The 18,550-nt window shown below is 43.5% G+C and overlaps 1 protein-coding gene across 2 annotated transcripts in view; it reads left to right on the forward strand.

The window, feature by feature from the left end:
- The first annotated feature begins 11,785 nt into the window (after positions 1-11,785).
- Positions 11,786-18,550, forward strand: part of LOC124002150 (excitatory amino acid transporter 2-like) — a 48,384-nt gene continuing 41,619 nt past the window's right edge. For both annotated transcript variants that reach the window (XM_046309464.1, XM_046309475.1), the window contains exon 1: positions 11,786-12,017. The gene's annotated coding sequence lies outside the window, so the exon portion shown is untranslated. The remainder of the gene's footprint in view (positions 12,018-18,550) is intronic.

The following is an 18,550-nucleotide window of genomic DNA, read 5'->3' on the forward strand; positions in this document are numbered from 1 at the left end:
AGCTTTGATTTCTTTCATCACATTCCCAGCGGGTCAGAAGTTTACATACAGTCAATAAATATTTGGTAGCATTGCCTTTAAATTGTTTAACTTGGATCAAACGTTTCAGGAGCCTTCCACAACCTTCCCACAATACGTTGGGTGAATTTTGGCCCATTCCTCCTGACAGAGCTGGTGTAACTGAGTCAGCTTTCTAGGCTTCCTTGTTCACACATGCTTTTTCAGGTCTGCTCAAAAATGTTCTATAGGATTGAGGACAGCGATTTGTGATGGCCACTCCAATTCCTTGACTTTGTTGTGTCGTAGCAGAATCAACCTTTTTGCCACAACTTTGGAAGTATGTTTGAGGTCATTGTCTATTTGGAAGACCCATTTGCGACCAAGCTTCAACTTCCTGACTGATGTCTTGAGATGTTGCTTCAATATATCCATATCATTGTCCTCCCTCATGATGCCATCTATTTTCCAAGGTGCACCAGTCCCTCCTACAGCAAAGCACCTCCACAACATGATGCTGCCACCCCCATGCTTCGTGGGTTGGGATGGTGTTCTTCGGCTTGCAAGCCTCCCCATTTTTCCTCCAAACATAACGATGGTCATTATGTCCAAACAGTCCTATTTTTGTTTCATCAGACCAGAGGAAATTTCTCCAAAATGTACAATCTTTGTCCCCATGTGCAGTTGCAAGCAATAGTCTGGCTTTTCTATGGCAGTTTTGGAGCAGTGGCTTCTTCCTTGTTGAGCGGCCTTTCAGGTTATGTTGATATAGGACTCGTTTTACTGTGGATATAGATACCATTGTACCGGTTTCCTCGAGCATCTTCACAAGGTCCTTTGCTGTTGTTCTGGGATTGATTTTCACTTTTTGCACCAAAGTACGTGTTCCCACTATTGTTTGTACAGATGAACATGGTACATTCAGGCGTTTGGAAATTGTTCCCAAGGATTAACTGGACTTGTGGAGGTCTACAATTGTTTTTCTGAGGTCTTGGCTGATTTCTTTTGATTTTCCCATGATGTCAAGCAAAGAGGCACTGAGTTTGAAGGTAGGCCTTGAAATACATCTACAGGTACACCTCTGTTATGCACAAAGTAGATGTCCTAACCAACTTGCCAAAACTATAGTTTGTTTACAAGACATTTGTGGAGTGCCTGAAAATTAGTTTTAATGACTCCAACCTAAGTGTATGTAAACTTCCGACTTCAACTGTATGTTTTTGCATTGATTGCTTTATTAATCTCATGTTATTCAATTATAAATAGCATGCATTTTTCTAAACTATTCCTATCTGTTACTTGGAGTTATCGCAACCGTAGATGTATCGCAAATGTAGTCTCATTTGTTAGTTTTCCCAACCCTGGCAGTCTTTCTGAATGCAAGTTGCAGGTGAATAAAAATTCCAAAAGTTGGATATCTCCACTCTGGCTGGATTCCAATAGGACAAATTCCAATAATGTGAATTGCAAACCTGATATGGCCTGGAAACCATTTGTTTCAGGGCACTGTGTTAGGGTAAACTAGGCCAGCAAAAAAGTCTGCATGAAATATGTATTGACTAAAATAATACCATTTGAATTATAATATATTCACTTAGGATCTCATTTGGTGAAGGCCACAGGACAGAATATGAATGCACTTATGCAACAAGCATGTCTCTGTCACTATCAGGAATCAAGGTAAGACCCAAGTCTGGACTGTGTGAAGTAACAATGTTTATTGTAACGCCAGGGGCAGGCAAACGACAGGTCAAGGAATGAAGGCAGGCTCAGGGTCAGTTAGAGGCAGAGTTCAATAATCCAGAGGTGGAGCAAAGGTACCGTATGGCAGACAGGCTCAGGGTCAGGCAGAGGTCAATAATCCAGAGGTGGGACAATGGTACAGGATGGCGGGCAGGCTCAGGGTCAGGCAGAGGTCAATAATCCAGAGGTGGGACAATGGTACAGGATGGCAGGCAGGCTCGGGGTCAGGCAGAGGTCAATAATCCAGAGGTGGGACAATGGTACAGGATGGCAGGCAGGCTCGGGGTCAGGCAGAGGTAAATAATCCAGAGGTGGGACAATGGTACAGGACAGCAGGCAGGCTCAGGGACAGGCAGAGTGGTCAGGCGGGCGGGTACAAGGTCAGGGCAGGCAAGGGTAAAGAAGCAGGCATGACAAAAAGAGAGGCAGGGAAAAGACAGAAGCAGACAGGACGAACGCTGGTAAACTTGAGAAACAAGACTAACTGGTAACAGACAAACAGAAAACACAGGTATAAATACACAGTTGATAATGGGGAAGATGGGTGACATCTGGAGGGGGTTGAGACAAGCACAAGGACAGGTGAAACAGATCAGGGCATGACAGTCACCCGTGAACACAGTCATGGATGGTACTGGTAACTCTAAGTCTAGCTCAAAATGCACTGGGAAATGTGCAAATAAGGCTTAAAACCCTACAGCATGGCTATTCAAGTCTGGTCCTGGAGGGCCGAAAAAGATCTAGTTTGGGATTTTTGTAAGAACCATCCCATTTATGGTTCTTCAGAGACCCTAAAATGGTTCCCCCACAGAGAAACCATGAGAGAGAGAGAGAGAGAGAGAGAGAGAGAGAGAGAGAGAGAGAGAGAGAGAGAGAGAGAGAGAGAGAGAGAGAGAGAGAGAGAGAGAGAGAGAGAGAGAGAGAGAGAGAGAGAGAGAGAGAGAGAGAGAGAGAGAGAGAGAGAGAGAGAGAGAGAGAGAGAGAGAGAGAGAGAGAGAGAGAGAGAGAGAGAGAGAGAGAGAGAGAGAGAGAGAGAGAGAGAGAGAGAGAGAGAGAGAGAGAGAGAGAGAGAGAGAGAGAGAGAGAGAGAGAGAGAGAGAGAGAGAGAGAGAGAGAGAGAGAGAGAGAGAGAGAGAGAGAGAGAGAGAGAGAGAGAGACCCTGGATACTTTGAATATAAACACAGCAACAAACCAGAGGTAGCCTAGAGCCTACCCTTCTACTGGTTAACAGTAATACACTCTGTACTCCTGATGTTGTTATTGGTTTTAAATCACCCATTCAAATATGAGGCTTAAGCTTATGGTTCAGTCTTGTGCTACACCCACCTCACAACACAATATCTATATCTTCCTTCCCTAACCACTACCGTGATTGCCCTTCAGAGGCCACAGGCCACAGGCCAAAGCCCACAGGCCAAAGCCCATTAAGGCTAAGGTTAGACTGAGTATACAATACATAAAGAGCTCTTTCTATGACATAGACTGACCAGGTGAATGCAGGTGAAAGCTATGATGCTTATTGATGTCACTTGTTAAATCCACTTCAATCAGTGTAGATGAAGGGGAGGAGACAGGCTAAAGGAGTTTTAAGCATTCAGGCAATTGAGACATGGATTGTGTGTGTGCCATTCAGAGGGTGAATTGGCAAGATCCAACTCAATATCAGAAAGATGTCCCCAATGTTTGGTATACTCAGTGTATATAGCTGTGTAGCCTTTAACACCCCTCCCCTTAGACATACAGTACATTAAACATATAGGATATTCAACAATTATTATACATTAGTAAAAGCAGCACAAGGAACAGTCCACCTACCTCACCCATGAAGCACTTGCACATGAAAGAGTGAAACAGTCGACTCCTGATAAACACAATGGCTTGGGACAAAATATGTACCAGCCGTAGCTCAACTAGCTTAGAGACGGAAATGCCAATGAATATCCACCGACAAACTTTATTCTCGAGCTGGCTGAATATGTTTTCCCTTTGAACTATTTCAGGTTGGATGATGAATACTACCTCCAAACGAGTGGAACATTGATGGGCTCCACATTCGCTCCGCGCTATGCGAACCTTTATGTGGGTCTAGTTGAAGAACGTTTGGTTAACAATGAAAATGGAAATCCATTCTTGAATAAAATCCTGAAGTGGTATCGATATTGACCACATTGTTTCCATATGGGGAAGAATGGTAGAAGAGCTGTCAGACTTTATTACATTGCTCAATGACATTGACCCTAGTCTCAAATTCACTACTTAATGTGACACTAAGCGTGTTCACTACCTCGCTACGTGGATTGAGAAATCACATGGAAGCCAAACTCTATACCGAAAAGAAACGGAGAGAAATACTATATTACAGGGGGACAGCTTTCACCCAGAGCCATTAAAAAGATGACTTCAAAGAAGCCAGTTTTTCAGGCTGGGCCATTTATGCCACTCGACAGAGGTCTATCTAGAAAAAGCAGTGGAGATGCGCAATAGGTTTCTAATAAGAGGCTACCGTACAAAATGCTGGATGAAGCTCTTAATATGGCACTAGGGAAAACACGAGATGAACTCATACAAAAGATACCCACTAGAGCTAAAGAATACTCAGTAATGTTCAACACCACATATATTTTGAACTCGAGCAAAGTGGGAGGGAGATGCTGTCAAGAATCACTGGCGTGTTTTATCATCTGATGCAGTTTTGCCAGCTAAATTTAAGAACCCACAATTTATAGTATATAGGAGAGGTCGCAATTTACGCGTCGTTGGCCCAAGCTAACCGCCAGCCACAAAATAAAATGTATGCCCTCTTCTGAACAGTAGCTATAAATGCAGAGGCATAGTGCAACAATATGAAGCGTGAATATTTCTGCCACCCACATACAGGAAAACGGTTCCAAATAAATGGCAGTATTACGTCCAACCATGTTATCGACATGATTAAATGTTCATGTGGGCTGTGTTATAAAGGAAAAACCTCTCGTTCTCTCAAACAGAGAAATAGTGAACATAAAAGTTAAATTAGGAGAAATGACAGGGATTGTCATGTCGCAGTAGATTTTAATGACCTAAAACATGGCATTTCTACCTTTAGATTTTGTGGCATAGAGACAGTTAAGATATCAGACAGGGGAGGTGATATAAATAGTACACTGAGCAAAATAGATTATTTGGGGATTTTCACCCTCCAGGCATTATTCCCAAAAGGTCTTAATGATGATGCCCATGCATGTACTGTTCTAAATGTGGACATGAACTAATGTTTTGTCATTAATAATTTCAGCCTACTCTATACCAAATGATTTGATAGGGTGAAGTCCTCATTGTGGTTTTACAAACGTCTTTGATACGTTTTATATACACACTTTATTCAAATATTTATGAAATGCACATTGTTATAGTTGGTAACGCGTTCATTTTTCCTTGATTGTGGGTGGAGCAATGTCTACATAAAGGCGCAAATAAAAAATACCCACAAAAGCTCTGACAACAGCCTTGAGGCCAGTACATAAAGCTTAATAAAGAACAGGGATACATTGCACCTGCAACAAAGTAAGTTCAGATGTGCAAGTGCAGTTTGAATTCAGTTGCAAATACAGTGATTTTACTGCAAATACAGTGATTTTAGAAAGTATTCAGACCCCTCAACTTTTTCCACATTTGGTTATGTTACAGCCTTATTCTAACATTGATTTGTCACGCCCTGACCTGAGATATCTGTTTTCTTTATATTTTGGTTAGGTCAGGGTGTGACTAGGGTGAGTACGCTAGTTTTTGTATTGTCTAGGGTTTTTTGAATGTCTAGGGGTTTTGTAGGTCTATGTGATTTGTATGTTTCTGGTGGCCTGATATGGTTCCCAATCAGATGCAGCTGTTTATCGTTGTCTCTGATTGGGGATCATATTTAGTTAGCCATTTCCCTTTGGTGTTTGTGGGATCTTGTCTATGTGTAGTTGCCTGTCAGCACTTGTTTGTATAGCTTCACGTTTCGTTTTGTTAGTTCAGTGTTCATTCTTTAAATAAATAAGAATGTACACATACAACGCTGCGCCTTGGTCCGATCCTTATAACGAATGTGACAGAAGATCCCACCAACAAAGGACCAAGCAGCTTGTTCAGGAGGAATGGACCTGGGAGGAGATTCTGGATGGAGCAGGACCCTGGACGCAGGCTGGGGAGTATCGCCGTCCTAAGGAGGAGATAGAGGCAGCAAAAGCAGAACAGCGATATTACGAGGAGTTGTACCAACGAGACAAGCACGAGATTCAGCCCCAAAACAGTTTTGGGGGGCGGCACACGGTGTGGTCGGCGGAGCCGAGGGCTGAACCAGAGCCAGTCAGGGAGTCTAGTGAGGAGCTCAACGCAAGATTCCGGAGAGAAGTGCTAGCATTGAGAGGTTATGCAGTGATGCGCAAGGTGTCTCCAGTGTGCATTCATAGCCCAGTGCGCTCTATTCCAGCTCCCCGCATTGGCCGGGCTAGAATGGGAATCCAGCCAGTAAGGATGGTGTCGGCTCAGGGCTCCTGGTCTCCAGTTCACCTCCTTGGACCAGGATATCCTACGCCGGTTCTATGCACTGTGTCTCCGGTGCGTCTGCACAGCCCAGTGCGTCCTGAGCCAGTGCCCCGCATTTGCAGGGCGAAAATAAACATCCAGCCAGGACGGGTTGTGCCAGCTCTACGCTCCAGACCTCCAGTGCGTCTCCACAGTCCAGTACATCCTGTGCCTCCTCTCTGCACTCGCCCTGAGGTGCGTGTCATCAGCCCGGTACCACCTGTACTGGTCCCACGCATCAGACCTCCAGTGCGTCTCCACAGTCCAGTACATCCTGTGCCTCCTCTCTGCACTCGCCCTGAGGTGCGTGTCATCAGCCCGGTACCACCTGTACCGGTCCCACGCATCAGACCTCCAGTGCGTCTCCACAGTCCAGTACATCCTGTGCCTCCTCTCCGCACTCGCCCTGAGGTGCGTTTCATCAGCTCGGCACCACCAGTACCGGTCCTACACATCAGGCCTCTAGTGCGCCTCCGCAGGCCAGTACGTCCTGTTCCTGCTCCTCGCACTCTCCCTGAGGTGCGTGTAATCAGCCCGGTACCACCGCCTCCACAATCCAGAGCTTCCGGCGACAGTTCCCAGTCCGGAACCTCCAACGACGGTCCACAGTCCGGAACCTCCAGCGACGGTCCCCAGTCCGGGGTCTCCAGCGACGGTCCACAGTCCGGGGTCTCCAGCGACGGTCCACAGTCCGGAACCTCCAGCGACGGTCCACAGTCCGGGGTCTCCAGCGACGGTCCCCAGTCCGGGGTCTCCAGCGACGGTCCCCAGTCCGGGGTCTCCAGCGACGGTCCCCAGTCCGGGGTCTCCAGTGACGGTTCCCATTCTGGGGTCTCCAGTGACGGTTTCCAGTCCAGAGCCTCCGGCGATGGTCCGGTTCTACAAAGGCGGAGGGATCAGCGTAAAGAGGGGGGGCTGCATCCAGAACCGGAGCCGCCACTGAGGGTAGATGCCCACCCGTACCCTCCCTTATAGGTTCAGGTTTGTGGACGGAAGTCTGCACCTTTGGGGGGGGGGGGGGGTACTGTCAAGCCCTGACCTGCTTAGGTTTTTGTAGGTCTAGGTGATTTGTATGTCTATGGTGGCCTGATATGGTTGCCAATCAGAGGCAGCTGTTTATTGTTGTCTCTAATTGGGGATCATATTTAGGTAGCCATTTCCCTTTGGTGTTTGTGGGATCTTGTCTATGTATAGCTTCATGGTTCGTTTTGTTATTTTGTTAGTTTGTTCAGTGTTCATTCTTTAAATAAATAAGAATGTACACATACCACGCTGCACCTTGGTCCGATCCTTATAATGAACGTGACATGATTAAATAGTTTTTTTTTCATCAATCAACACACAATGCCCCATAATGACAAAACAAAAACATTTTTTTTAAACTGATATAACATTTACATAAGTATTCAGACCCTTTACTCAGTACTTTGTTGAAGCAGCTTTTGCAGCAATTTCAGCCTAGACTCATCTTGGGTATGACGCTACAAGCTTGGCACACCTGTATTTGGGGAGTTTCTCCCATTCTTCTCTGCAGATCCTCTCAAGCTCTGTCAGAAAATACATCTGTCAATGTGCCCTTGAGCAAGGCTGTTAACCCTAATTGCTCCTGGGTTGTGGTTGATGTGACCCCATTCTCCAAGGGTATCTCAGGGAGAGTGGGATATGCAAAAATCTCATGTCCAATTAATACACCCCTAATTATGATAACGGTCTTTTCATGCTAGGCAAGGATAATATATTCTAACTGTATTTCCAGGTGCACCATTGAAGCCATGTGTAGACTGTTAGACCATAAAACTTCTTATAGCACAAGCGTGTTTATGGTACGCTGTAGTATGCATTTTTGGCTGCTGTCCAGGTGTATTTAGCACATGTCCTTTAGTCCATAGGCACCTGAGCAATGAGAAAACGGAGCAGCTGCATCCCCCCTTTCAAAATAGGGGAGCAAACATATGTTTTTGCACCCCCCACTTTTTACCAGAAAATGATCATGATCCGTTGGGTCATCTGTCATTTTCAATGGTTAGTAATGTTTTGAGCTAGTCTGTATTAAAATATATATGTCCATTTTATTGATGATATAATAATTAACAGATTGCATCAAGATGAATGGTTTTGCTTTGCTCCTGCGCGCTGCTGTTATTGTTCCTTGCAGTCAGAATGCACTAGTTGTACCACTGGTGTTTAAAATGAAAAGGCACCTGCAAAAGAAAATTGTCTTTTGTCTTTAAGAACCATGATAAGCACGGGTCTGATTACCCTTTGCTGTAGTGCAGACTACAGCCTACCAAAGGATGCACCTTAGCAGAAAACTGCATGCTCCTCAGTAGCTGGCAGGCTGTCAATGAGTAGCTCACAAGTAGATAGTGAGAAATAATCAGTAGGCTACAGGAGACTGCTGGGGGGAGGATGGCTTGTAATAATGCTGGAACGGCGCGAATGGAATGGCACCAAACATACAGTACCAGTCAAGAGTTTGGACACGCCTAGTTATTCAAGGGTTTTTCTTTATTTTACTATTTTCTGCCAGCTACGACCTTTCGGTTACTGGCACAACGCTCTAACCTCTAGGCTACCTGCCAACCTATAACCTAGGGGCGATCAAACACCCCATTGGGCCCCTAGCACTCACTCTCACATCAATTGATCATGTTTCCTTCATCATACTCCACATAGCTAAAACGACTTTGATAAAGTTTCTTCTGCACTCAACATGTCTGTGCCTATCCCACTGTCATCAACCCTTTCCTTCTTTCTGTCCATATTTATTACCACCAAACATCACTGTCTCCCCAGAGTCCTTGTAGGACCTATGAGTTATCACATAATCTACATGAGGCCACATTGTGTGTGTCTGGTAAATATGGTGTGGTTCCTGCACTTATGTTTTCCTCTATGGTCATGGGTCAGAGACGGAGGATGTGCCAGAACAATGTCGCAATAGACCATGTGGATGTTGTTGTGCTACTACTGTAATTGAATCCACATGGTAAAGTACCAATGAAATACACCTGTCAGGAATCAGCACTGTATGTCTGTGTGAGGAACCACCAAACTGTCATACTATTTATTCATTTATTTTGTCAGTTACGAAAACAAATTCTGATTTTCAAAGACTGCCTAGGATCAGTGGGTTAACTGCCTTGTTCAGGGGCAGAACGGCAGATTTTTACCTTGTCAGCTCAGGGATTCAATCTTGCAACCTTTCGGTTACTAGCCATACTATATGGCTATGATAATGACAAGTGTGACACAGTGAATCCACTAAGCTAAAGCTTTCAGGCAGTAACAAGGTAAGCTAACACGAGTCATCAGGTTACAGGCAAGGTTACACATTGCATGTGGTTCACCCAACCACCCCTGCTACACGGCAGTCACCTTTGACCTTCTCCATCGCTCCACAATGACCGCAGCTGCGGCCTACAGGGAGGAGGTGAGGGCCCTCGGAGTGTGGTGTCAGGAAAATAACCTCACACTCAACGTCAACAAAACTAAGGAGATGATTGTGGACTTCAGAAACAGCAGAGGGAACACCCCCTTCCACATCGATGGAACAGTAGTGGAGAGGGTAGCTAGTTTTAAGTTCCTCGGCATACACATCACAGACAAACTGAATTGGTCCACTCACACTGACAGCTGTGAAGAAGCAGCAGCGCCTTTCAACCTCAGGAGGCTGAAGAAATTCGGCTTGTCACCAAAAGCACTCACAAACTTCTACAGATGCACAATCGAGAGCATCCTGGCGGGCTGTATCACCACCTGGTACGGCAACTGCTCCGCCCTCAACCGTAAGGCTCTCCAGAGGGTAGTGAGGACTGCACCATCACCGGGGGCAAACTACCTGCCCTCCAGGACACCTCACCACCCGTTGTTACAGGAAGGCCATAAAGATCATCAAGGACATCAACCACCCGAACCACTGCCTGTTCACCCCGCTATCATCCAGAAGGCGAGGTCAGTACAGGTGCATCAAAGCTGGGACAGAGACTGAAAAACAGCTTCTATCTCAAGGCCATCAGACTGTTAAACAGCCACCACTAACACTGAGTGGCTGCTGCCAACACACTGTCATTGACACTGACCCAACTCCAGCCATTTTAATAATGGGAATTGATGGGAAATGATGTAAATATATCACTAGCCACTTTAAACAATGCTACCTTATATAATGTTACTTACCCTACATTATTAATCTCATATGCATATGTATATACTGTACTCTACATCATCGACTGCATCCTTATGTAACACATGTATCACTAGCCACTTTAACTATGCCACTTTGTTTACTTTGTCTACACACTCATCTCATATGTATATACTGTACTCAATACCATCTACTGTATGCTGCTCTGTACCATCACTCATTCATATATCCTTATGTACATGTTCCTTATCCCCTTACACTGTGTATAAGACAGTAGTTTTGGAATTGTTAGTTAGATTACTTGTTGGTTATCACTGCATTGTCGGAACTAGAAGCACAAGCATTTCACTACACTCGCATTAACATCTGCTAACCATGTGTATGTATGTGACAAATAAAATTTGATTTGATTTGCTAATACATTAACTCACCGAGTCCTGATAAAGCCACCTATGTGACCGACTGAAATTGGTGACCAGCTGAATTTGAACGCTCAGTCGAATTAACCTGCAGAGTTGATCTTATTGGCCACCAGTGAGAGCAAATGTAATCCCTGTTCATCATGTTAAATTTCAATTCTGATTTTTTTTATGACACATTCTTCTATAAATTAAGATTACCCAGTCAGTTGCACAACTGAATGCATTCAACCGAAATGTGTCTTCAGCATTTAACACAACCCCTCTGAATCAGATAGTTGTGCAGGCTGCCTTAATCAATGGGATTTACACAGGGTTCTAGGAAAATCATATACTTCTGTAATCATCATTGAAGGTACAAAAATGTAAATAAACAGGAATGACATTTAATCTCATGGGTGGCCAAAAATAACTATCTGAAAGCCACGCCCCTACTAAACTGCACCTCCAGTCTTCTGATCTGAACGGCTGGGTCATATCTCAATAACCCAGCACCAATAACCCAGCATCAATAACCCAGCTGTTTCTAAAGAAAACAAATTAACTAAGTGACCCAACGCCTGCAACTCAGTAGTTGAGTCAACCAAACAACCCAGCATTTTTTAGAGTGCAACTGCCAGTTCATTCCATACCCCCAATATAGCCATTAGTGCTTGCAATAGAGAATAGTGAACTTGTTGTTAACCTGACAACGCTACACCTGACCTCATACTGACACCCCTAGAACAAACACACACGCACACACACACACACAGAGAGATACACACAGACACAGAGGAGCAAAAGCATGTGTTTCAAGAAGGTAAAAGTGTTTCAACATTAATAAAGATGGGTATCAAGATTGTACCGTCAACCAACGAGGATCGGCATTCAGAGAAGAAAAGGGGTGAACAGTAGGAGGGGAGGTGGGGGAAGTGAAAGAGCAAAAGGAGCAAAGTAAGGCAGAGCTCATTCAGTGGGATTGTTGAGCACAGAGCTCCTCGGATTACTGTGCTAGAAATCTGTCTGTTTGATTTCTGGTGCTGCTCTCGCTCATGCCCTGGACGCACTGAAGCCTTGCATTTCAGCAGTCGAACATCTCTGAAGCGGATGCACAAGACTCGGAGAAGGGAGAAGAAGAGAGACTGAAACTTATTCTCCAATAACTCTAAGATTGAATACAAAGGTGAGAGGCAATTATTATTATGTATGCACATTACATGTTTACAGGACATTCGCTTTTGGCAAAAGAGGGGAGGATAACAATAATAAAAATAATAATAATTATTGCAGTAGGCCAATATTACATGATAAATTATAATCATGATGATCAGCACACGGTAATGAGTTCTATAGGCTACCTAATTATCCTAATTCTAATTGTTATAATTTTTACAATTATTGTCACTATCATCATTATTAATATTATTATCCATGCTTCTTTACACCAACTTAAAGTAAAGTCGCAATGTGGTTAGCTATCAAAAGGTCAAAATGTTCATATACTGCAATTATAAGAGCATGGTTAGGATCAAAGTGTTGGAGCTCGCTCCTCCTGAAAACAATAGGCTGCGCTTCACATTACCGGCATGGGCAAAACAGGTGCACGTGGATACAATTTTAGGCAGCACAGCAATCTGCACTCCCTATAGACTCCAAAAAACACTTCACAATTGCTACATTGTCTTCATATTGTTTCATATCATAAATTGTTGACCTGCAACTAGTAAAAGGAACAGTAGGGTAACAAAGCCCGCCCCACACCTGTAATTGTCACAAAAACCACATTATGTCACAAAACTACATTTGAACACTTTCCCTGCAGCCACTGCTCTTGCACTACTACAAATGTTCTGTCTCATCTACATTTAAGTCACTAATAAAACAATTCTAAGGAAAAAGTTATATGTATAATCTAATTAAATTAGATCTATAAATGTTATATATATACAGTATATACCATTAGGGGAGCCTAAAGATAAAGAACCCACTTGTTTAGCGATAAACATTGAATTACATTTTTAATAAAGCAGTAGAAATTTAAGGTAAGTGCAAGCCAATAGTATTTAAATTAGCATTGTTCAAATCATTACACCGGTACTTGGGAAACACATCCCTTTTCCAAAAACAACATTAGAACAAAAACTTTAGCCACTTATCTTATTTCCCTTCATAGTTTGTTTGCCTATGTATGACCATCATCCACATACCACATTTTTACCAAACTTTGCTTGTGTCAGTAACTGGACATTGGTTTTAGGGGGAGCTGGTTACCCCACGTTCCCCCAAGGGTGAGATTCAAGGTGTACTTCTGTCATAAAACACGTATCTAGTCTGCTACTGAGGAGGCAATGTAAGCAAACAGACAATGTGTGGTAATTAAATACCCATATATCTTGCATCTGGGCTTCTAATCCCGTTAATATAATTTCTCTACCAAACGGCTACGTGCCTGTGTGCCAAAGCGCACATCTTTCGTGAGCTGCATCAGATCTGCTTTGTCGCAAGGCATTCCCACACGCATGACTCTAGGTATCCTGCCAGGTCTTCTCAACGCAAGCCAGAGAGGACTACCATGAAGAGAGATCATTGTTGTTTTAGTGTTTTAGGTGTTAGCTCTTCTATTGTTCATTCATTATCTTATCAATAGTTTACAACATAGCCATCCATATCCGTTGCGTAAATCGTAAAAAGAAACGTGTTCGGTAACATAGTTACCTTGTGGTGTCGTGTTATCAAAGTGGTTTGTTGTGAGCGATGAAGTCATTTTTCTAGTCCCAGGTCTGTTTTTATTTTAGACAGGTGCATGCTCATCAAACTATCATTTCAGTTAAATGTTCACTGTTTTCACTATTGTCAACTTCCTCTAGGAAAGTTAAAAATATTTGTTTTGGAGATATTCTCCAGATATCTATATTCACGGTTTGTATTTAACTGATAATCTACTTTTGATAAGGACCCCTATCAGTACTTACCATACTTAATCAAGCAAAAATATATATCAACTACAGTACATGATCAAAAGTATATGGACACCTCCTCATCGAACATCTCATTCCAAAATCATGGGTATTAATATGGATTTGGTTCCCCTTTGCTGCTACAACAGCCTCCACTCTTCTGGGAAGGCTTTCCACTTGATGTTGGAACATTGCTAAGGGGACTTGCCCCCATTCAGCCACAAGAGCATTAGTGAGGCCGGGCACTGATTTTGGGCAATTAGGACTGGCTCACGGTCGGCGTTCCAATTCAGACCAAAGGTGTTTGATGGGGTTGAGGTCAGGGACCTGTGCAGGCCAGTCAAGTTCTTCCACACCGATCTCCACAAACTATTTGGACCTTTCTGTATGGACCTTACTTTGTGCACAGGGGTAGTCTTATGCTAAAACAGGACAGGGCCTTTCCCAAACTTTTGCCACAAAGTTGGAAGCACAGAATCGTCTAGAATGTCATTGTATAATGTAGCTTTCCACCACTCCAGCCGATGCTTGGCATTGCGCACAGGGATCTTAGGCTTGTGTGCAGCTGTCATTTTAGAGTCTCCCGAGTGGCACAGTGGTCTAAGGCACTGCATTTCAGTGCCAGAGGTGTCACTACAGACCCTGGTTCAATTCCAGGCTGTATCACAACTGGCTGTGATTGGGAGACCCATAGGGCAGTGCACAATTGGTCCAGTACCGTTAGGGTTTGGCTGGGGTAGGCCATCATTGTAAATAAGAATCTGTTCTTAACTGATTTGCCTAGTTAAATAAACAGTTATTGTGCTGAAGTTGCTTCCAGCTGCAGTTTGAAACTCAGTAGTGAGTATTGCAACTGAGGACAGATCATTTTTACACACTACACGCTTTAGCACTCGGCAGTCCCGTTCTGTGAGCGTGTGTGGCCTACCACTTCGCAGCTGAGTGGTTGTTGCTCCTAGATTTTTCCACTTGACAATAACAGCACTTAGAGTTGACCGGGGCAGAAATTTGATGAACTGACTTGTTGGAAAGGTTGACTTCAAATGACATTGCCACGTTGAAAGTCACTGAGCTCTTCTACTGCTAATGTTTGTCTATGGAGATTGCATGGCTGTGTGCTCGATTTTATACACCTGTCAGCAATGGGTGTGGCTGAAATATCCGAATCCACAAATCTGAAGAGGTGTCCACATACTTTTGTAGTATATATATATATATATATATATATATATATATATATATATATATATATATATATATATCTTCTACATGTCCGCTTTTTTGGTTATTTCTATTTATTTTATAAGTTAAGGCATGTGCCTTGTTATTTCACTGATGATGTTAGATTGCTCATTCTGAAGCTGACCCTGTCAATATATGTAAAGATAAAGTCATTTTTTGTCTTGACCTATACACTTCATGAATGTTTACCCTAATATTTAGTGGGAATAACATGTTCATTTTCCTTTTGTGCAATTTGCCAAATGTATACATTTTGTGAAGTTGGAAGTGGTATATATTCACCATCCCTTCCTTAAACCAATTACTTCACACCCCATACTCCCCTGCCCCCACTTCCCGTCAATTACGCACGCACGCACACACAAACACACACACTATCGTCACCATGGAAACACACTGTCTTGGCACTTGATTGCATTCACATTATTTTCACAGCCTGTCATTTGAACAAAACCAGAGGACATTGTTTCCAGATGTAACGTCAATCGCTGCTTGATTGATGGTGGTGATCGTCAAAACCGGCAGAGGGGGTGTGTCTGTCAGGACTACAGGGGCTTTGATAAGAAGACGATTAATGAATATTTCATCCTCCAGTGGGAGTCAGTCTGTAAGGACTGTGGGTGTCTGGAGATGTATGTGATAAATGTTCTCCGTCCAGGATCTGGTGAAATGTGGCCTTGTTATAATTGGAAGGAGAATTTTGAGTGGTAAAGTAGAAAGTGTCCATGCAACTAATATGTTCTGTCCTGAGCCCGGAGGCTGCTCTCCTATACTACAGCACTCGCTGGCTGCTGCCTTACATGAATGAATACACAGCAGACATTCGGGGAGAGCGTAATGTACTGTCTGCTCAAGTGCACAATGTGCCATTTCATGTGTGTACCTGGACAGGGATTGGTTTGTCAACAGCCATTTACAATAATCTACATGAATGTGTTTCTGTGACAATGACTAAAGAAGAGACTCACATTATTGTCATCATGGGAAATAGATTTGATGGAATTCCAAAATCCATGTCTTATATCCTTGTTGTTTAGTATTGTCTTTATTGGGGACTCCAGTGCAGTAGAACAGCTTGACCAACATCGACCCCAAGCCAGGTTGCTAGTGTCACGCACAGACACACACACACACACACACACACTAGACACAAAGTTAAACCCTGGAGGGGTGCTGATCTACATATGTCTAAAGCCATATTTATCAGAATCTATTATCTGAAACATCTGGGAAGACATGTTAGTTTAATTATGGTACATGTCACTCAAGGTACAAGGTCTGTGTATGTACTGTATGTGTGTGTGTAGAGATGTGCTAACCAAGGCCAGAATAGGGAGTAACTGCTCAAAATAAACAAAACATACAATCTTATATGCTTTGATTGCCCTAATTGATAGATACACTATATATACAAAAGTATGTGGACACAAATTAGTGCATTTGGCTATTTCAGCCACACTGGTTGCTGACAGGTGTATAAAATCAAGCACACAGCCATTCAATCTCTATAGACAAACATTGTCAGTGGAATGGCCTTACTGAAGAGCTCAGTGACTTTCAACGTGACACCGTCATAGGATGCCACCTTTCCAACAAGTTAGTTTGTCTGCCCTGCTAGAGCTGCCCTGGTCAACTGTAAGTGCTGCTATTGTGAAGCGGAAACGTCTAGAAGCAACAACGGATCAGCCGCAAAGTGGTAGGACACACAAGTTTACTGAACAGGACCGCTGAGTGCTGAAGCATGTAGCATGTAAAAACCCTCTGTTCCAAAATGCCTCTGGAAGCAACGTATGCACAAGAACTGTTCGCCAAGAGCTTCATGAAATGGGTTTCCATGGCCGAGCTGGCTAACACAAGCCTAAGATCACCATGCGCAACGCCAGGCGTCGGCTGGAGTGGTGTAAAGCTCGCCGCCATTGGACTCCGGAGCAGTGGAAACGTGTTTTCTGGAGTGATGAATCACACTTCACCATCTGGCAGTCCGACAGACGAATCTGGGTTTGGCGGATGCCAGGAGAACACTACCTGCCCCAATGCGTAGTGCCAACTGTAGAGTTTAGTGGAGGAGGAATAATGGTCAGGGGTTGTTTTTCATGGTTAGAGCTAGGTCCCTTTAGTTCCAGTGAAGGGAAATCTTAACGCTACAGCATACAATGTCATTCTAGACAATTATGTGCTTCCAACTGTGTGGCAACAGTTTGGGGAAGGTCCTTCCTGTCTCAGCATGACAATGCCCTGTGCACAAAGTAAGGTCCACACAGAAATGTTTTGTCGAGATCTGTGACTGGCCTGCACAGAGCCCTGACCTCTTCCCCATCGAACACCTTTAGTATGAATTGGAACGCAGACTGTGAGCCAGGCCTAATCGCCCTAAATCAGCGCCCAACCTCCCGAATGCTCTTGTGGCTGAATGGGAGCAAGTCCCCGCAGAAACTTTCCTACATCTAGGTGAAAGCCTTCCCAGAAGTGTGGAGGCTGTTTTAGCAGCAAGGGGGGGGGGACAACTCTATATTAATCCCCATAATGAGATGTTCGATGAGCAGATGTCCACATACTTTTGGTCATGTAGTGCATCTAATGTACAGCTGTAGGATCTTAATTTGAGCCAGTTTTCTACAACAGGAAATGTGAGTTATTATATGAAATGTTTTTGTAAGGATTTATGCAGGGAAAATCAAATCTGACATTTCAAAGTGGAAATTAAAAACTTCAGAAGCTTTTTTAATCATCAAATACACTAAAAGTGTAAATGTCCTGCATTACAAGAAAGATCTCATGCAACAGGGAGACTAAATGAGGATCCTACATCTGTGTAAAAAATAACATACATATCTAATATAGCAGGCATCCAATGACTATTTGCAAAGCTTTTCCACCCTAATTGAAAAAGTGTGTCTTCCCATGTGATGGCGTGGATGTAGGGGTGGAGGAATTCCACTGCAATCTTACTGGCTGATAGACTTGGAAAGGGCCAGATGGTGGATTGGAGTGAAAAAATAAACATGAAACAAATCAAATAATTGAAACTGCCTTCACGCTGGTGCAGATGTTGTACTAGAAAGACTGGTAAACATTTACATCAATAATAGGTTATCCACATGGGGTAGACCACAAAGAGTATTTCATATATTATAATAACAGCCAGGCTTGATTGCACGGCAAAAATTACTCACGTTTGTGTGTGTGCATGAATGCGTGTGAGGGCTTGAGAGTGAGAAATGATCCTCACAGCTCATTGTTCTGAAATATGATTTGTTCTGACACCTTGCTCTGTATTGTCATCCAGATGCTTTACAGTGTAACACAATCCTCACTGGAGAATGGAGTTCAGTTAGAATGGAGGGAAGTGAAACACTTTCATTTTCCGGCAGCGGAGGAGAGAACTTTTCATTTGAGAGAGAGAAAGAGAGTGAGAGAGGGAACAGAGAGTGATCTATCAGGTCTTTTCTTTGGAGGAGAGAAATGGGTAGAGGGGTAATAGTAGTGGTAATGGTGGTGGGTAGATAGACAGTGGGGC

This window comes from Oncorhynchus gorbuscha, linkage group LG02 (genome assembly GCF_021184085.1).
Source record: "Oncorhynchus gorbuscha isolate QuinsamMale2020 ecotype Even-year linkage group LG02, OgorEven_v1.0, whole genome shotgun sequence".
NCBI lineage: Eukaryota > Metazoa > Chordata > Actinopteri > Salmoniformes > Salmonidae > Oncorhynchus > Oncorhynchus gorbuscha.